Source organism: Cherax quadricarinatus, chromosome 91 (genome assembly GCF_038502225.1).
Source record: "Cherax quadricarinatus isolate ZL_2023a chromosome 91, ASM3850222v1, whole genome shotgun sequence".
In the NCBI taxonomy this organism is placed as follows: Eukaryota; Metazoa; Arthropoda; class Malacostraca; order Decapoda; family Parastacidae; genus Cherax; species Cherax quadricarinatus.
Window position 1 is genome coordinate 7,067,455 of NC_091382.1, and position 22,313 is coordinate 7,089,767.

General features: G+C 40.7%; 1 protein-coding gene across 1 annotated transcript in view; it reads right to left on the reverse strand.

Annotated features, from left to right (window-relative positions):
* The window catches only part of LOC128704827 (uncharacterized), a 285,286-nt gene that overhangs the window by 258,517 nt on the left and 4,456 nt on the right, over positions 1 to 22,313 (reverse strand). Inside the window, exon 3 of the mRNA XM_070104358.1 lies at positions 10,897 to 10,992. The gene's annotated coding sequence lies outside the window, so the exon portion shown is untranslated. The remainder of the gene's footprint in view (positions 1 to 10,896; positions 10,993 to 22,313) is intronic.

Sequence of the window (22,313 nt, forward strand, 5' to 3'; positions counted from 1 at the left end):
GCAGAAGCCTACCGTTACTTCCGACTACCTGTTTTATTTAGTTGACCTACAGGTCTGACTAAACTGAGTCACTGACCTCACTGAGCCGCCCACTCACCTTACTATGCTAGTATAAATTTACTTTTTGTTCATCTTTTTTGACTGAAGAAGCCTGTTCCACAGGCGAAATCTCATATTAAAATTCCTCTTTGAAATGAGTATTTTTCACCATACAGAATAGAGCTATCACTTTTTCTCAAAGGAAAACGAGAATCTACTATAATGCAGAGTATGTGGATTAAAATACGTTGTTGTCTTAGCAACTGCTAGAAGAAAATCGCCAGAAAGAGGTGCGCTCACAGCTAGGAGGCATTTTCTCCTTGGGCTGAGAGAGTATTCCACTCACTAGTGACCCTCGTTCGAATCTTATTAGAGGCAGGTGGCCAAGTGGTTAACGCATTTTACTGAGTTTTTAAGACTCACTTGCCATGGGTTGAGTCCCCATCCGTTCCTTGGTTTGTGGCTCTGGTATTAGCGTCGTCCGCAGCGGTATCGAACTGGGTATCGTAATGTACAGTGTAAATACAATAGCTGTTTTCCAATCAACACAATACTCCTCACATTTATACGTTATTCCAATCGCATTAGTATACCAAACCTTCAACTTCTTTTCTAAAACTTTGGTCTGGGGAGAACGATGGGGTTGGAGGAGCTGGAGCCCTGGCGGGGAACTATGGGGGGGGGTGGAGGGATGCTGTGGGGTTGGTGTTTGTGATGAGAGGGGTAAGGGCAGAGGGCACAGTGTGTGGGTTTTGGGTTAGATTGTTTGGTTGCATTGAGGTTGTCGTGGTTGAGGTCCTTCTGTGGGTGGTTCTACATACATATATATATATATATATATATATATATATATATATATATATATATATATATATATATATATATATATATATATATATATATATATATATATATAATATATATATATGTCGTGCCGAATAGGCAGAAGTTGCTATCTTGGCTTAAATAGCAACGCTCATCTTGCCATATAGGACAAGTGAAAATTTGTGTATGCAATAATTTCACCAAAATCATTCTAAACCTAACGAAAAAAGTATTTTTAATTGTGTGTTTTGTATTAAATTATTGTAAACGTATTTAAAGTATATTTAGTTGGGTTAAGCTAAAATAAATTGTTCTTAAAATAATGTTAGGTAAGGTTTCTAAGATACTTTTGGTGCAAAATTATAAATTTTTACATTAACATTAATGAAAAAAAATATATCTTTAAACGTATAAGAGAAAATTTCATGAAGGAATTAATTTTAAATGAGTTCTTGCTAATTGACCAGTTTTACATATTCGGCACGACATATATATATATATATATATATATATATATATATATATATATATATATATATATATATATATATATATATATAATAGGGTACATCTCTGGTGTAAATTGTGGGACCCAGAGCCTCGGAGAAGTGGATAAAAAGGCTTCAAGGAAGAATATTTGGATTTATTTCTATATTCATATATTTATACATATATATATATATATATATATATATATATATATATATATATATATATACACATTATTTCTGCAATTTTGTATGCAAGTATTTTCAGTAAGATGTATTTTCTTGTGATGGCCAAATGCATTTTCCCCGATCCTAGGCGACCCTGTTTTAAGTGTGTAGATGAATAGGGAGGGAAGAAACAGTATTGCGGGAGAGAATGGGAAGGGAGAATGATGGAGGGAGGATGTGGAAGGGAGAGGTAACGGAAGAGTGTAAAGGAAATAAGGGACAGGGGCGAAGGATGCAAGAGGAAAATGAAGAGTGGAACAGGGGAAGTGAGGCGATAAGGTTGACGTAGAATGGGAAAGGAAGAGAGAAGAGAAAAGGAAAGGAGTTGAAAGGTGTGAAGAAGGAAAAGTTGGGCTTATTTTCTTTCAAAATTATTTCATAGACCTTTCTCTAGTGGGATTTTTCTGTAGTTGGAACATAGGTAGAACTTATAGTACTAAATACCCCTAATGCTACTGAATCCCATTCTCTTATCACTGAATTCTACCATACATATTAACATGTATTTCACAGTTATCACTATTGTCCCCACAATCATTATCACCTTATCAGTAGGAATAAGACCTTCCTAAGACCTTTCTCAGCAAGTCCATTGAAGAGAATACCGAGTAATCTTTAGTTTTCAACGGGCCATCATAGCGTTCAAATCTCAGCTAATTTACCATTATAGATTAACAACCTCAGCGCAGTAATCCCAGCTTATACAAAGAAGGTGTGAGTTAATACATACAATACCGCAGTCGGCGTGACCCAAATGACCTTATATTTTCTTATATAAATGCAAATATAAATTCATGATAAACATTAACTTACGCACCATGCAGAAAGCCATCTTGATAGACGACAAAAACTAAAATATCAAGAAATAATTCAATATAATCCAATGATTGTATTGAATATACGCGCTTAACAAGTATATTATACAACTTCTAAGATCTCGTATTAAAGATTGTATTTCTACAAGCGTTGCAATACGTTTCTCGGGGAAAGGTGGCCTCATAAAATTCAGAATTTGAATAGAGGCTCCTGAGCTGGAAACTTCTGGCCAAGATTGAGCGGACGGATTACAGTTGTAAGAGCAGAGTTCAGAGACATTTATCTTGGATCATGGGACCTGAAAATTAGACTTCGGGAAGCCGAGGTCTCGCAGGAGTTTTGCAGAGACTGAAATGTTGGGTGATGTCTTGGCTCGCTGCCCCAAGACATCAAGGCGAGGCCACGGGGTATTGGTCAAGGAAATGAATACTGCAGTGAAGAAAGCAAGATGGAGAAACCTGACAAAGCGAGAATCTGAGACACAAAGTAAGCACTTTATTTAACTACGTTTCTCCTGCAACAGGTTTTTTTTGCCGAAGAATTTTTAATTATAGGACAAAATACAAATGTTGCACTGTCAACAATAGTGGAGGAGAGATACGTATTGCAGAATATTATCTGGGGAGTTCAACGTTTTGTTCTAGTAATGACAAGTTCTATACAAAAAAACATTCCCTCTAGAAGTTTGCTCAACAACCTGTGTTGTCTTCTCTGCCTCCGGTAACAACTGCAGTAAATAGAAGCCAGAAGTGTAAGGTCTTCCCTGCTATGATTTTACACTTCATATTCACTTGTATTTCCTCTGATCACTTGCTTAGTTTTCTACCGAAAGAAAATATCACAGTAGATACAGAGGTAATCCAATGGAGCTGTACTAATAACCTTCCCTGAATCTTGCCGTGTTCATAACACTGACACGTAACTTGCCACGTAACTTACCACAATGTCCTCAGCTGAACGCATCAAAAAACTCATTATAAACAATCATAACTAGCCACAGTAAACACAACTCTTCTCAACATCCGCAACTCACCATAAATCACAACCCACCACAATAACCCACAAATCAACACGAGTGACAACTGGAAACAATGAGCAAATATCATCATACAACTAGGCATAGTAGTCTACAATTCACTAAAATTAGCCACACAAACACCTCAATAACCCAACTCGCCACAAAAAACCACTAATCACTATACTAAACTTCAGTTAGATGTTGAAGCTAAAGAAGTGCAAGGTCATGTAAATTTGGGAGAAAAGACAGGAGACGGAGTATAGCCTGACTGATAGGAAAATACAGAAATCCTGCAGGAAGAATAATCTGAGAGTTAACATTCACCTGCACATTTCACCCTAGGTGCACAAAAATTTCTCATCCTTAGCAGAATATAAAATCCTATGACATCTGAAAACACTTTCCAAGTACCTAAAAGAATTCCTTAGAACTCTGTGCGCAACATGAGTCAAGTTATTCAAAGAGCATGCAGCACCAGCATGGAGCCCACACCTGCTGAAGCTTGTTCAGAATCTTGAGTCGGTCCAGAACTCGAAGGAATAAGAAACCAAAAGATCTTGTTGAATGAGAGACATGTGGAACATCTGGCAATCATTACTTAAGATACAGTTTGCCTACAGTTGTTAAACATGTGTCTTATTCAACACTTCACCTGATTTCAACAAAGTCCCATTCAAGGGAAGGAACAGGGAAAAAGTAATCACGAAGCACAAGTTACTAAGAGGATTTGACAGGACAGATTGGAAGCACGGAAGCTGGAGCACAGATGAACCTCACTGAAGTTAGGAATTACTTATTCAGTGTCGGACGAGAGGGTAGGGGGTGAGCTGGATGAAGAAGTGGTGGCTTCGACTCACAGTTTCAAAGGTAGGTATGATAAGGCTAGGATGCTAGGAACCCAAGTTCAAAGCAGCGGATATTTAACCAACACATAAGTGTATATATATATATATATATATATATATATATATATATATATATATATATATATATATATATATATATATATATATATATATATATATATATATATATATATATATATTTCAGAGAACCGACAAGTTGATAAATTGGACACATGGGAAACACATAGGTATCTCCTAACCTTGATTATTGGTTTTTGTACTGGACTGAGGAAGCCACTAGTGGGCGAAACGTTTCGACAATAAAGATACCCAAGTGTTGCATATGTCTAATTTATCAGCATAATTACACACACACACACACACACACACACACACACACACACACACACGTAGTCTCCAGTGGTCACTGGTTTTTCGTGTTTGGTCTGCTGGTAAAGGGATAGAACTCGGTGATATTGGACTCAAGTGTCTATAAAGGTGTCTGGGACTCGAGGAATGTACGGCAACAGAAGCAATGGGAGTCTCAGGTGCCTACAGTCGATAAGAAAACGACTCACAGGAGTACGAAGAGACAACCACGAGCCCCTGACACTGTAGGCTTCTCTGAACCTAGAAATCCTCCTGCAAGACAACGCTAAAGACTCACATTGCAGACTGAGCTTCTGTTACGACAACTTTCCACTACGTTAGAGCTTCATTAAGCTTGACCTAATAAAGCTTTGAGTAAATTATTCTGTATCATGTATTCGTAGACATCGTTAGTTTCTCTCAGGATTTCTTGCCTATGCCCATTCGTAATACTAAGTAATGCTGTAGAAACATAGCTACTGTATGCTCAGGCATTATATTTTTTTTCAACTGGCCGTATCCCACCGAGGCAGGGCGACTCAAAAAGAAAACAAAAGTTTCTCTTCTTAAATTTAGTACTGTATGCAGGAGGGGGTTATTAGCCCCTTGGTTCCGGCATTTTAGTAGCCTCTTACTACAAGCATGGCTTACGGAGGAAGAGTTCTGTTCCATTTCCCCATGGAGATAAGAAGAAATAAACAAGAACAAGAACTAGTAAGAAGAAGTCTTTGTACCAAGATGCCTGTACATGTAGTGTGACCTAAGTGTAAGTACAAGTAGCAAGACGTACCTGAAATCTTGCATGTTTATGAGACAGAAAAAAAGACACCAGCAATCCTACCATCATGGCAGGACGGTAGTACCTCCCTGGGTGGTTGCTGTCTACCAACCTACTACCTAGGATTTATATGTGTATGTGCATTTTATATTAACGATGGCTAAATAACCTGTAATTATTAGAAACAATGTTAGTGAACACTGTATACTCGAAGCTTCTGTATGGAATCCGGCACCCACTGTTGCCACACCATTATAACATATCAAGATTTTAAACCAAACAGGTGACCAAGTTAAACCAAAACAGTAATAATGTAACAGAGGGAACCTAGACCGTAGGATTTGTTGTCCGTTGAGTAACCAGAGGAGAAATGCATATTTTGTACACTATGAGAGACGGGTATTTTGTCCATCATGAGAAATGGGTGTTTTGTCCACCATGAGAGACGGGTATTTTGTCCATCATGAGAAATGGGTGTTTTGTCCACCATGAGAGATGGGTATTTTGTCCATGAGAAATGGGTGTTTTGTCCACCATGAGAGACGGGTATTTTGTCCATCATGAGAAATGGGTGTTTTGTCCACCATGAGAGACGGGTATTTTGTCCATCATGAGAAATGGGTGTTTTGTCCACCATGAGAGACGGGTATTTTGTCCATCATGAGAAATGGGTGTTTTGTCCACCATGAGAGATGGGTATTTTGTCCATGAGAAATGGGTGTTTTGTCCACCATGAGAGATGGGTATTTTGTTCATCATGAGAAATGGGTGTTTTGTCCACCATGAGAGATGGGTATTTTGTCCATGAGAAATGGGTGTTTTGTCCACCATGAGAGATGGGTATTTTGTCCATCATGAGAAATGGGTGTTTTGTCCACCATGAGAGATGGGTATATTGTCCATCATGAGAAATTTGTATTTTGTCCATGAGGAATGGGTATTTTGACCATGAGAAACGGATATTTTGTCTATCACGAGAAATGGGATTAACATTCCAGTAGTGTCCGTAATATGAAGACTCCGCTTAATGGAGGCATCGGGTAGTTTGACTGAGTTTCCGCTACCTTACTAATCCCTCTCATAATACAAACACGAAAGCAGTAATGAGAAACATTATTCAGACAACGTTTCGCCTGTCAGTATCGTTTCCTATTTGTGAAGCCGAGATTTTAGCTTCAGTATCAGTAACGGAATTGATAATATACTCAACAGAATGAGCTAAATTAGCATAGAATTTCACCAGACTTGCTTTCTAAGCTGCATTTTATAGACAACAGTGAGGTAAATACAGTACACAAATAACCCGCACATAAAAGAGAGAAGCTTACGACGACGTTTCGGTCCGACTTGGACCATTGGCAATGGTCCAAGTCGGACCGAAACGTCGTCGTAAGCTTCTCTCTTTTATGTGCGGGTTATTTGTGTATCGTTCCAGTCACGGTATTGTGCCTTTTTTTGTTACTTAGGTAAATACAGTTTTGTTATGTAATATTGGTCTGTGATCCCTCTACTCTTTCACTATCTACTCTTTCACTATCTACTCTTTCACTATCTACTCTTTCACTCTATCTACTCTTTCACTATCTACTCTTTCACTATCTACTCTTTCACTATCTACTCTTTCACTATCTACTCTTTCACTATCTACTCTTTCACTCTATCTACTCTTTCACTCTATCTACTCTTTCACTCTATCTACTCTTTCACTCTATCTACTCTTTCACTCTATCTACTCTTTCACTCTATCTACTCTTTCACTCTATCTACTCTTTCACTCTATCTACTCTTTCACTCTATCTACTCTTTCACTCTATCTACTCTTTCACTCTATCTACTCTTTCACTCTATCTACTCTTTCACTCTATCTACTCTTTCACTCTATCTACTCTTTCACTCTATCTACTCTTTCACTCTATCTACTCTTTCACTCTATCTACTCTTTCACTCTATCTACTCTTTCACTCTATCTACTCTTTCACTCTATCTACTCTTTCACTCTATCTACTCTTTCACTCTATCTACTCTTTCACTCTATCTACTCTTTCACTCTATCTACTCTTTCACTCTATCTACTCTTTCACTCTATCTACTCTTTCACTCTATCTACTCTTTCACTCTATCTACTCTTTCACTCTATCTACTCTTTCACTCTATCTACTCTTTCACTCTATCTACTCTTTCACTCTATCTACTCTTTCACTCTATCTACTCTTTCACTCTATCTACTCTTTCACTATCTACTCTTTCACTATCTACTCTTTCACTATCTACTCTTTCACTATCTACTCTTTCACTATCTACTCTTTCACTATCTACTCTTTCACTATCTACTCTTTCACTCTCTACTCTTTCACTCTCTACTCTTTCACTCTCTACTCTTTCACTCTCTACTCTTTCACTCTCTACTCTTTCACTCTCTACTCTTTCACTATCTACTCTTTCACTATCTACTCTTTCACTCTCTACTCTTTCACTCTCTACTCTTTCACTCTCTACTCTTTCACTCTCTACTCTTTCACTCTCTACTCTTTCACTCTCTACTCTTTCACTATCTACTCTTTCACTCTCTACTCTTTCACTCTCTACTCTTTCACTCTCTACTCTTTCACTCTCTACTCTTTCACTATCTACTCTTTCACTATCTACTCTTTCACTATCTACTCTTTCACTATCTACTCTTTCACTATCTACTCTTTCACTATCTACTCTTTCACTATCTACTCTTTCACTATCTACTCTTTCACTATCTACTCTTTCACTATCTACTCTTTCACTATCTGCTCTTTCACTATCTGCTCTTTCACTATCTACTCTTTCACTATCTACTCTTTCACTATCTACTCTTTCACTATCTACTCTTTCACTATCTACTCTTTCACTATCTACTCTTTCACTATCTACTCTTTCACTATCTACTCTTTCACTATCTACTCTTTCACTATCTACTCTTTCACTATCTACTCTTTCACTATCTACTCTTTCACTATCTACTCTTTCACTATCTACTCTTTCACTATCTACTCTTTCACTATCTGCTCTTTCACTATCTGCTCTTTCACTATCTGCTCTTTCACTATCTACTCTTTCACTATCTACTCTTTCACTATCTACTCTTTCACTATCTACTCTTTCACTATCTACTCTTTCACTATCTACTCTTTCACTATCTACTCTTTCACTATCTACTCTTTCACTATCTACTCTTTCACTATCTACTCTTTCACTATCTACTCATAAAGCTCATTCCATAAAAATAGTGATCAGTAGAACACAGGTAACACTAATAGTGATGAGAAATAGAATAAGAGACGTCACTGTTTTGAAGCAACTAGTTACAGTGAATTCGTGGGAGAACACTAAACTCGTAAGGATTATACATACCCAAAGGGAAATGGTTGGTAATTAGGCTTGATCTAACAGGTCTGCAGCAAAACTTCTTAGATTAGAGTTCTACATCAACTTCAAGACAACTGAAATCTGAAGCTAGTTAAAACACTGCAGAAGGCCTACTGGCCCATAGAGGGCAAGGACTAATTACCTCGTCTTTTGTTTATAGCTCTACAGTCTTCACATTGTGTCCTTTTATTGCATTGATAAAGCTACTGGATATCGATACGTCTACAAATATAGCCAAATATTACACACATGTCTAATTCATCTTGTCGGTACTGTCTACCATTCATGGACCATAAAAAGACAGAATATTAGGTACAGTTCACTTTCTTCTACTTCATGTGTAAAATCTTCCTCTTCTTGCATCTGTTACAGGTTTACAAGGCTGGACGACTATGTCAAAAATGGTACAAAATACCGACAAGTTGATGATTAAGACAAGTGCAACACCTGCGAATCTTCTTCTGGATTTAAATCCAGAGGTAGCAGGTGTAGTAGTGAAATGATGATGCAACAAGTCCATCTATTATGGAGATGGTCAGCCTCTAAGCCTGGAGAAGAGTTCAGCTTATGAACCTTGCTGATAAATACCGACAAGCCGGTTTTCTACTTCTGTATGTTAGAAGTGCTCGTGGTCCCAGGACCGAAACGTTTTCTAGTGTTTGCTTACGTGTTTTTTGTAAACCAAGAGATCAACTCCATGGTCTGAAACGATATGAAGCTGTAATATTTCGTGTCAGCTCATGGAAAACCTTCTGGCTTGAAAGGTCTGATCAATAATCTTACCCAGATGTGACACATGACCCATTTTTTAACCTGTCAGTAATACGCAGTGCCGACACATTAAGAAAATAACAAGAAAGGAGGAGCACAGCAGAAGGCCTGTTGGCCCATGCTAGGCAGGTCCTTCACAATCCATAACAAATAAAAAGAGTGATCCTGAATGGAGGATAAAATAGAGGAGTAAGGAGACTACTTACAAACATACATACACTAATCTTACTTCTAAAGTGATACAGTATACAAGTAAGTGCAGAGCCACTTAAGGAAATTGCAACACGAAATTTCCCAAGCGTTCTCGATTATTTAACATCTTCAGTGGGAGTACAAACTGAGCATAACATAGCACATTGTAAATTCAGGGAAGCAGTACACAACGAGAACAGCTCAGAAAATCATACGTAGAAAGAGATAAGATGAGACTTTTCGAACGCAGTGTATGTGACTAGTTAATGGTCCAAACCTGACCGAACCATTAGAGTTGGTCTTTGCTTTCTAAAGACCATTAGAGTTGTTTTTTGCTTTCTAATGGCCATTATGGTTAATTTGCTTTCTAAGGGCCATTATAGTTAGTGTTTGCTTTCTATAGACCATCAAAGTTAGTCTTTGCTTTTGGCATGTCAAGAGAACTCTTGACCTCGATACATCTGGACCAGTTAATTCACTCACGTGTTTTTTTCCCTTGTAAACGACTGTTCTTTTCTGTAAATTGAATTTTTTTGTGTTACATTCAGTTTCTCTCGGGAAATTTGGTGTTTTTATTTTTCATTTTGAGTGTGTGTGTGTGTGTGTGTGTGTGTGTGTGTACTCACCTAGTTGTACTCACCTAGTTGAGGTTGCGGGGGTCGAGTCCGAGCTCCTGGCCCCGCCTCTTCACTGATCGCTACTAGGTCACTCTCCCTGAGCCGTGAGCTTTATCGTACCTCTGCTTAAAGCTATGTATGGATCCTGCCTCCACTACATCGCTTCCCAAACTATTCCACTTACTGACTACTCTGTGGCTGAAGAAATACTTCCTAACATCCCTGTGATTCATCTGTGTCTTTAGCTTCCAACTGTGTCCCCTTGTTACTGTGTCCAATCTCTGGAACATCCTGTTTTTGTCCACCTTGTCAATTCCTCTCAGTATTTTGTATGTCGTTATCATGTCCCCCCTATCTCTCCTGTCCTCCAGTGTCGTCAGGTGTGTGTGTGTGTGTGTGTGTGTGTGTTTGTGTGTGTGTGTGTGTGTGAGAGAGAGAGAAATTAAACTTTTCCTTGTTAAAATAAAGAAAAATCAGCTATAACTTTGTTAATGAAAAAGGCTGGAATACGTACACCTTGTGAGGGTTAGGACGTCGTGTTGGAGAGTGTATGGAGCGACGGCGTCGTACTGGGTAGGCAGCTGCACCATACACCACAGCGTGCCCCTTCCTGTAACACACCAAGTAACATACAATGTAACACTATGTAACACTATGTAACACTATGTAACACTATGTAACACCATGTAACACCATGTAACACCATGTAACACCATGTAACACACCATGTAACACCATGTAACACACCATGTAACACACCATGTAACACACCATGTAACACACCATGTAACACACCATGTAACACACCATGTAACGAGAGAGAGAGGGGTGTGTAGATTGTATTTCCTTCAATTCCATTCTGTTTTCGTAACAGTGGCCTTAGGGAGAGCAGCGTGGATAGAAATATTTCTTTTCTATCAATGACTTATACACATAGAAAATATGTGTTAGTCCTTAATCTAGATAGACGTAGACAGTTTTTGTCAATAGATAACCTTGATGTCGACTTCCATATATCCTTTCTGCCTTTCTCGTGTTCTCCCATTGACATCTTTCGAAGAAGAACCTTGAGTATTGTGTTTTTTTTCACATGTATGTTTCGTAGAGCTAGTTCAATTTATAGTCTCTACGGGGCAGGAACGTGTGGCTCCCCAAAAAAATTCAATTGCATACCCCTTGTTCCCCTGAGACAGGGTACACTATGGGACAAAAGAAAACGACAAAAACACAATGTTTTTGCAGTCTTTGATGTTAGTGTTATTTTTTGTTGATGTTTTAAACGGTGTCGAGAGGCTATATTGTGTAACAGATGATTGGAAGCTTTGTAAAATATTTCTGTGTCTTTTGAAAAAAAAGACATGTGTTTTAGATGCGAATAACAGTTGAATGTTCTGTTCTCACACTATACCACTTTGATCGGTTTCTAACACTGGTGACAAAAATATTGATGTGTCTAAGGACATCAAAGACCTTTGGCTTCTGTGTGTTTATGAGAAATATTTATGAGAAATTTAGAAACGGCAATACAGTGTTCCATTAGGAAATGCAATACAGTGTTTTTCTTAGAATTTGCAATATATTGTTCCCTTTTAAATTGCAAAACAGTGTTTCCCTTAAAATATGCAATACAGTGTTCCTTTAGAACATGTAGTACAGTGTTCCCTTAGAAACTACAATTAAGTGTTCCCTTAGAAACTGCAATAAAATATTTCTTTAGGGACTGCAAAACAGTGTTCCCTAAAATATGCAATACAGCGTTTTCCTGAAACAGCATTGCTCTATTTTTCTCTCAGGAATGATTGAAAATACAAACTCTAAGACCCACTGACCACATTAAAACATTCCAGTTGATGACGTCAGCATTTTCATGCTTACGGCACTGAGTCTAACAGTCATCTTGACACTCATCTTGGCACTCATCTTGGCACTCATCTTGACAACATATGAAGGTTTGAAAACAACTCTCACGTATTTTATGAAATTCAGACGAAAATTTGAATGACCCAAGACAACTCTTGTACAGTAGATAAATGACTTAATGAAGTGACTTGTTGATGATTGAAACACTTGTGCAACACTCTTATTTTTATTGTGGAAACGTTTCATAGGGATTACTGTCTCCCCCTCCCCCCTCTCTCTCTTTTATATATATATATATATATATATATATATATATATATATATATATATATATATAGTTATTGTACTCACAGAACAAGTGGTAGTGAGCAATAACAACACTGCACTAGCCAAGGAGTTGAACCCATGTCTCATGGTGAGAGAAAACGCATGACGCTTTAGACCAATAAACCACATAATCCTTAACAATGGTGCATCCAGCCAAGCCAGATGTTGTTCCCACCATCGAAGAACATACGGTGGTGTGGACGCCTCTGACCTAATTTCATTCTACTCCCTGCTTATGTACTAGCTCAACAAACAGTATATTACTGTACCCACGGAACAAGTGGTATTGATCAATAACAACACTGCACTAGACAAGGAGTCGAACCCATGCTGTTTTGGTCCACCAAAACAGCATGGGTTCGACTTCGGGTTATGCAGAGCTTTTCGGGTAAATTAGATCAATTTTGTCCTCAGGATGCGACCCACACCAGTCGACTAACACCCAGGTACTTATTTACCGATAGGTGAACAGGGATAGCACGTATCTGAAGGAAACACGCCCATACGGGGATCAAACCACGGATCTCAATGACTCTGTCACATTAAAATATAACATGTCTACATGTGTGAAATGTAATGTATTCGGGCACAGACACAGTGGAAATTGCATACAGATTACTTTAGGGTTAAATGTTAAAAACTGGTGTGTTGTGTATGCATATTGGAAAGGGCGGTGTGGTTTAGTATTGCTACGCTTGTTCGGAAACTGGTTTATCATTTATGAATGTACGTAACTTCTCTATGTATATGTATTAACGAAATTAGATCACTATAAACACGTGATATCACAAAATGAATAACAGACACTGTGAAGAATAGTGAACTTCCAAGCACTTTCGTGATTTCTGACATAATCAAGGAAAGCGCTCGGAAATTCAGTATTTTTCACAGTGGTTTAGTATTTTGTGATGTCACATGTTGCATATATATATTAATATAGTCGTTCAAAGTTAAGGACGTCAGAGAGACAAAGTTCTCTGACCAGTTGTAAATATTTCCCACAATCATATATAAGTATACATTATCTTTATGTGTGTAAGTAGGTTATGCAAAAATCTCGAACAATCGATACAAGATGCAGAACAATCATTCGTGTTGCAATCAACACATTAGAAGCTTGCAATGCTGCAAACATGAGGTGGTGGTCCATGTCAATACGATCACGGAGAACAACGTTGCTGAGTGAGGCAGTGGGTAGGAAATACCACCATGCACACCAATACTGATACACTGAAAAATTTATTACGGCATTAAAAAAGCAGCCAGCCCACGTACAAGAAGACAAATCATAGGAACCATTTGACCGTGTACAAGAAGAAGAACCCAGGTCAAATACCTCGACTCGTCTCCTCCTTAGCAACGGAGCTCGGAGAGAAGGCTGCGAGTCTAGATAGGAAATTACAAGCGTTCCAGAGGAAACCGGACCTAATGCCACCTTGAACCCGAACAAAACCAAGCCAACTTATGGCACAACACGTTATATGCTGTATAGTGAAATTTATTAAAAAGATATTTAGTTCACTAAGGACGTTATCAATTTTTACAGTGAAAATTAAAAAAAAAAAGAAATATACATAGTACACACACACATATATATATATATATATATATATATATATATATATATATGTCGTGCCGAATAGGCAGAACTTGCGATTTTGGCTTAAATAACAACGCTCAACTTGCCATATAGGACAAGTGAAAATTTGTGTATGCAATAATTTCGCAGAAATCGTTCTGAACCTAACGAAAAAAATATATTTCATTGTGTTTGTTTAGTATTAAATTACTATAAACGTATTTAAAATATATTTAGTTGGGTTAGGCTAAAATAAATTGCACTTGTTATAATAAGGTTAGGTAAGTTTTCTAAATTTCTTTTGGTGAAAAATTAAATTTTTTTACATTGACATTAATGAAAAAAATATATCTTTAAACGTATAAGAGAAAATTTTAGAAAGGACTTAATTTTAAATGAGTTCTTGCTAATTGACCAGTTTTACATATTCGGCACGACATATATATATATATATATATATATATATATATATATATATATATATATATATATATATATATATATATATATATATTATAGTCACGAGGAAAACCTCCACCCATAGGGGTCACACAGACTTCCTATTCTCTCATTCCTTTTCCCTTCAATTCTCAACTTTCTCTCTTCCCTCTTCTACTTTCTCTTCTCTTCCATTTTTTAATCCTCAGTTTTCTCCCTTTTCCCCAACCCGTTCCCTTTCTCTTCTCTCTCTTTTCTCTGTAGTGTGACAAAAAATGGAAGCAAGAGGAAGGGGAGGAGGAGGGGAGATGAGAAGAAGAGGAGATGGGAAAGAGGGAGAGGTGTTGGAGAGAGGTGATGGGAGAGGGTGTTGGAGAGAGGTGATGGGAGAGAGGGTGCTGGTAGGGGGGCGGATATCCCCTTGGCTCAGACGGCCATTGTCAGCGGTTTGCTGGGAAAACATTTATGAATTATTTCTCTCTCTCTCTCTCTCTCTCTCTCTCTCTCTCTCTCTCTCTCTCTCTCTCTCTCTCTCTCTCTAGCATAAGCCAATCCAGGAAGAGAGGTGCCTAGTGACTGAAATAGAGTATAGTGTGTGTGTGTGTGTGTGTGTGTACTCACATAATTGTGGTTGCAGGGGTCGAGTCATAGCTCCTGGCCCCCCTCTTAACGGCTCACTACTAGGTCCTCTGCTCCATGACCTTCATTAAAGAATTACTTCCTATAATCCCTCTGACTCATCTGAGTCTTCAACTTCCACCTTGTCAATTCCCCGCAGTATTTTATATGTCATTATCATGTCTCCTCTAACCCTCCTGTCCTCCAGTGTCGTGAGGCCTATTTTGCTTAACCTTTCTTCATAGAACAATCCCCTTAGCTCTGGGACTAGTCTTGTTGCAAACATATGCACTTTCTCCAATTTCTTGACGTGCTTGACCACGTGTGGGCTTCAAACTGGTGCTGCATACTCCAGTATGGGCCTGACGTACGCGGTGTACAGAGTCTTGAACGATTCCTTACTGAGGTATAGGAACGCTGGTTTTAGGTTTTCCAGGCGCCCAAATGCTGCAGAAGTTATCTGGATGATATGCGCCTCAGGAGATGTGTTCGATATTATACTCTCCCCAAGATCCTTTTACATGAGTGAGGTTTGCAGTCTTTGGCAACCTAGCCTATACTCTCTCTGCAGTCTTCTTTGTCCTTCCCAGATCTTCGTGACTGCATTTGGCGGGGTTAAATTCCAGGAGCCAGTTGCTGGACCAGGTTTGCAGCTTATGTAGGTCTCTTTTAGGCCCTGCCAGGTCCTGATCCGATTTAATTCTCCTCATTAACTTCACATCATCTGCAAACAGGGACACTTCTGAGTCTATCCTTTCCGTCATGTTATTCATATTTTCCAAAAACAGCATTGGTCCTTGGACTGACCCCTGTGGAACCCTCTCGTCACAGGTGCCTACTCTGACACCTAATTACGTACCATGACTCGTTGTTGCCTCCCTGTCAGGTATTCTCTGATCCATTGCAGTGCCCTTCCTGTTATACGTGCCTGATGCTCTAGCTTCTGCACTAATCTTCTGTGAGGAACTGTGTCTAAGGCCTTCTTGCAGTCCAAGAAAATACAAAATACCCACTCATCTCTCTCGTGTTTTACTTCCGTTACCTTGTCAAAAAGCTCAAGTAGGTTTGTGACACAGAAATTGCCTTCCATGAATCCGTGATGGTTGTCGTTCATAAGCGTATTCCATTCTAGGTGCTTCACCACTCCTCCTGATAATCTTCTCCATGACTTTGCGTTCTATACACATCAGTGACACTGGTCTATAATTTAGTATTTCTTTTCTGTCTCCTTTCTTAATGATGGGGACTACATTTGCCGTCTTCCATATCTCAGGTAGTTGCCCATTTTCAATGGATGTTGAAAATTGCTGTTAGTGGCACACACAGCGTCTCTGCTCCCTCTCTAAGGACCCACGGAGAGATGTCCGGTCTCACCGCCTTTGAGGTATCAAGTTCACGTAGCAGCTTCACCTCCTCCTCGGTTGTATGTACTTGTACAGCACTTGTTGGTAAATCCCTTGTTGATGTACCCCCCTCCCCCACCCTATTCTGACTTTCCGAAGTCCTGTCTCCACTGTAAATACTTCTTAAATCTCATGTTGATTATCAAAGGAAGCGCTAAACCAACAAGGGTCATACAGCTACGTGGAGAGGGTATCAGAGGTGCGAGAAAAAAAGGGCTGGAAGGGAAGCTAAGGGCTATGTGTCAAAGTTCGTATAGTAAAGCAGTTGCTGATAAAAAGTTAAAAAGTGATTGTAAATCAAAGACAGGACCGTCTGCAGGAAGGGAAGATGAGGTAAACGCAGTAGGGCGGCGGTGTCGGTGGAGGTAAATCCTGCAAGTTCGCTGGTAAACTTGGCAATCCACACGAAAGTGAAGAACCGAAATAGGGACCCAACGAACCTCACAGAGAGGAATTTGGTGTCGTTCCATGAGATACCCATGGGTAACGCGAGTATGATCGATGAGGAGACGGGAGAGCGCAGTCTCCCGAGTACGGCAACGGTGGTAAGAAAATGGCCACAAACCTAAAAGCGGTTTAATAGAGTGAAATTTGTTATAGTGCATGTCCGACCACCGTTGTTGCCAACGGCCGCGAAGACAGGCAGAGATGACTAAAATAATCCCTGAACAGAATACCTCTATAGGAAACCGGAAGATCATGTACTGCTGACCGCACAGCAGCATCCGCCTGTTCATTACCCTGCACATCAACGCGTCCAGGAACCCAACAAAAAACGGTCTGATGAATGGTTTTGAAAACCGACAAGTTGAAGAATTGAGACACTTATGCAACACATGGGAATCTTTATTTAAGAAACGTTTCGCCACACAGTGGCTTCATCAGTCCAATACAAAGTAGAAGTGGGTAAGGAGAGTAGAAGTTTGAGGTAATCAGTCCCTCAACCTGGAATCGAGGTGTTCAGTCCATCACTCTTGTAGGAAGTGCAGCATAGGGCCAGAGAGGTGGCTTATATACTGCGGTGAGATGAGTTGAAGCAGGAGGAGGCGGGATCACAGTGGGACATGTCACTAGTGTAAGTAGGTCGTCGTCCAAAGGTTGGGCAAGCGTTGAAGTCTTTGTACCAAGATCCCATGATGTTGCAGTGTCAACTTGTCGGTTTTCAAAACCATTCATCACATCTGTCAGACACTGCAACATCATGGGATCTTGGTACAAAGACTTCAACGCTTGCCCAACCTTTGGACGACGACCTACTTAAACTAGCGGCAGGTCCCACTGTGATCCCCCCGCCTCCTGCTTCAACTCATCTCACCGCAGCATATAAGCCACCTCTCTGGCCCTATGCTGCACTTCCTACAAGAGTGATGGACTGAACACGTCGATTCCAGGTTGAGGGACTGATTACCTCAAACTTCTACTCTCCTTACCCACTTCTACTTTGTATTGGACTGATGAAGCCACTGTGTGGCGAAACGTTTCTTCAATAAAGATTCCCATGTGTTGCATAAGTGTCTCAATTCTTCAAAAAACTGTTTTTGCTAGCCGCACGACGCAACCATAGTTGAATACGGACCAATGGATGAGGGGAATCAAAATATTTAATGGCTTGTGAAGCGCTGAGGGAGGCATATATGTAATACAAAGAAGCGCTATGACGATGGCATACAACTCGGCAGTAAAAATAATAGTGACAACATCGTCAGGGAACAGCTACGAATCAAACACCGTCAGGTGATTTAAAATCATCTGTATAAACAGCAATGTCATGAGCATGCGACCAGAAGTGATCAAGAAAAGGAGAGGGAGAAGCAGTCGTAGGTAGGAGAGCTTCGGTGCACGGCAGTAGGGGAGAACAGACACGAATCGTCGGAACCTCCCAACGGGGAAGGGAAAAAGCAGACGCTAAATGAACATACAAGAGGCAACTGGAGAGAAGACCAGAGCGAGTGAAGATGAAGAGAAAACGGTCCGAGTAAGCAGAGGCACCGAACAAATAATGGGCTTCTATTGACGTCTGAGACCAACCTTTACGTAGAGGGAACACGAAGGTCATGAGAGCGGACAACGTAACGAAAGTAATGAGCATCACGACGATCAACTAAGGAACATTCGCCTCAACATAGAGGCTTCCAACAGGAGATGAATTAAAGGCACCAAGACAAACGTATAAACGTAGACCCTGATGATGAAGGGGATCTAACTTAGAAAAGCCTCTGAATAGACTTGGTCGCCATAATCCAGCTTGGACAAGACCAGGGTGGAATGCAAACGGAGGAGAGTCCGGCGATCTGCTCCTCATGAACGATGCGCAGGAAGTTAAAGGAGATTCAGCCGACCATGACAAGCTGCCTTCAGAGAGGAAATCTGAGGTTTCCATGTCAACCGGCGATCGAAGAGAAGGCCAAGAAACTTGACCGTATCACATTCAGGAATACGTGAGCCGTCTAAATACAATGGAATATCAGGGACAAAAGGACGTCTAGTGAAGGTTATGAAATGGATTTTTGAACTAGAACATTTAAATCCATGAGAAGTGGCCCAATGGGAAACTCGATCAATCACATCCTGAAGGGAGACCCTAACAGGCGACAGTCAGCGCCTACGTAAGCTATAGCGTAGTCATCCACAAAGTGACGACCAAATATGCGATGGAAGAACGAAAGGTAGGTCATTTATAGCCAAGAGAAAAAGAGTAGTGCTAAGGACAACCTTGTGGGACTCCCTCTGCCTGAACAAAGTCTGAGGAAAGCGAGGCGCCAACACGGACACGAAAATGTTTGTCAGATAAGAAAGCAACGAATAATGTTGGTAGATTACTGCGGTGGTCTAAGGAGTGGGCCTGGGCGAAGATATACCTCCAGGTGGTTGTAGATTAATGGTTCAAAGAACCGACACGTTGTTAAATTAGACACATATGCAACTCTTGGGTATCTTTATTGAGGAAACGTTTCGCCACACAGTGGCTTCATCAGTCCATCAATCTTGAATAGATTGATGGACTGACCACATCGACTCAAGGTTGAGGGACTGATTACCTCATTCTCCTCCTGTTCAAGTTTATCCTTTGTATGGACTGATGAAGCCACTGTGTGGCGAAACGCTTCCTCAATCAAGATACCCAAGAGTTGCACATGTGTCTAATTTAACACCTCCAAGTGGTGTCATATGCCTTCTCAAGATCAAAAAAGACTGCTAGGACGGAGTGTTAGCAAAGGCATTTCGCACATACGTATCTAAGTGGAGCAAGGGGTCCAAAGTAGAGCGGCCCTTGCTAAAGCCATATTGGCGAGGAGAAAGACTATTTGGAGTCTCCAAATACCATATCAGAAGTAATTCACCAATCGTTCCATCACCTTGCAGATTACACCTGCCAGTGCAATGGGACGATAGTGAGAGGTATCGAGCCCCGAGGTGTCTGGTTTGCGAAATGGTAGGACAATTGCAGATTTCCATTGTTGAGGGAGAACCCCCTCGCGTCCAAACAAGATTGAAAAGACGCAAAAGGACTGTAAAGGCTGTAGAATGCAGATGTTGTAGCATACTGATATGAATATCATGCACACCTGACGATGACTGGCAAGCGGAAATAGTGGACTCTAGCTCTAGGAGAGTGAAAGGCAGGTTATAAGGCTCCATTTCATTAGAAGAGAAATCCAAGGCCACTTGCTCCTTGGGAGACTTAGACGCGAGAAATGAGGAAGACACGGACAAGATAATTTCCGATTTCCGTGGCAGCTTCAAGAGGTTCCCTAACACTACCACCAGCAACCCGCAAAACGGGAACTGGGTCATGAGTATTTGCCACACAACTTTTGTAGCTTCTACCTGACCGCACACATAGGAGAAGTCGAGGTAATGGTAGACACGTAGTCTTGCCAACAAGTGCGTTTAGCGTCGCGTATGATGCGGCAAGCGACTGCCCTTGCTCGCTTAAAATCCAAAAGACGATCTGAGGTCCGATTATATTGATAACCGCCCCAGGCAGCACGTTTCAGACGCTCTGCATGGGCACACGCAGGGCACCACCACGAAGGCACGCATGTCTTGAGAATGCCTGCCTGAGGTTTGAGGAATAGAACATGATGCTGCAGTCAAAACTAAGGTCGAAAACTGGTGCACCATCTCATTAACAGGACGAAGAAGGGTCCCCACAAAAAGCTGTAAAATGAGAGTACATGTCCCAATTTGCTCGTCCAAATTGCCAATGGGGGGCTATGAGGCGGTCGGGAATATATAGAAGTAAGAATAGGAAAGTGATCACTGTCGTGCAAATCCGGGAGAACAGACCAAGCATAATCAAACGCGATTCACGAGGAGCAGATAGAAAGATCACTGCAAGAGAGACCGAGTGCGAGAGTCACAATGGGTGGGAGCAACCGTATTTAAAACATGAAGAGGATGAGAAGCGAGAAGTCTCCAACTGATCGACACGAGAGTCACAGTGGGATCCTCCACAAAGATGATGGCAAGTGTTAAAATCCCCCAACAAGATGGTCTGCGGTAGAGATCAAGAACGCATTAATTATCCAAGATACAGAATGCACGCGAAAGGGAGAGAGGGAGAGCAAACTGTGTACCATCTGTGCAAATGAATACGGACTGCAGTATAATGCAACAGAACGAGCAAAGACCTGTTGATACGGTATACCAACGGGACGAATAACATTGAAAGAATATTGGGCTCTTGTAACCCAACACATACTGAGGAAAACTGGGAGAGCAACACTTGGAGCTCTCCCTGATTACCCCAGAGGCTACGAATATTCCATTGTAAATATGTTATTATTCACAAAGACAGGTATGCCAACAATAAGAAGCGGTAAAGCCTATGGGCTAGTAGGGCCAGTGAAGTTAATGTGTGGATACCACGGTAAGCGTGAAAGTAAGGACGAATCAGAATGCTGTGAAAGAAAAAATTCCTGCATGGGTCGTGAAAAATAAGAAAGGGTAGGAGGTGCGCCAGTGTCCATTAGTCTGCAATATAGTCGGAGTTAGCGTCAAGTGTCTCAGCAGATAAGGAAGATCCCGATACCATGACTTCAGAGACAGGTGAGGTAAAGCAAGTAGAGATCGTAGAGACTGTGGAGGGAACCAAAGAGGTCTGAGAGGGGAAGGGATTATGAACCTGGAGATGTGCCGGTGGAGGCAGAAGAGTCCTGCGGTGGCACAGGAGAGGAGGGAGGCTGGAAAATAACTGGGAAGAAGTCTGGGGGGAAACAGGAGAAGAGGGGACCGCACAAGGGAGGTGAACCTCCACCTTCCTATGTTAGCAAGAGGGTGAGAACTAGACACCGAGGCCGGAAATTAAAACTGTTGGGAAATTGTCAGCGCCAGAGGAATACAAAAAGAGACTCTGGCTTATGAGACAGGTTCAACTTCGCAGGTGATAGGCACACAGAAGATGCATGCGTGAGAGGCTTCGCAGACTGAGAAACTAGCGGGCGAGAAGTAGAGGTAGGAATAGGTAAGGAGGTGGGGGTTTCAGAGGGTAAAACTGCAAAAGAAATATGGGGATGACCCCAGAAGACACGACACCGGAGGAGCTGGTAGACGGGGGAAATCGCCAAGGCTGGAGGTCTCCTAGCTAAAGAATAAGGGATGTGAGGAAGATTTCCCTGAAGGCGGAGCCGAGAAACAGCCATAGGATAAGTAAGGCCTTTGCTCTCCTTAAGACAACGGATTTCTCATTAAGATAGACCTGAC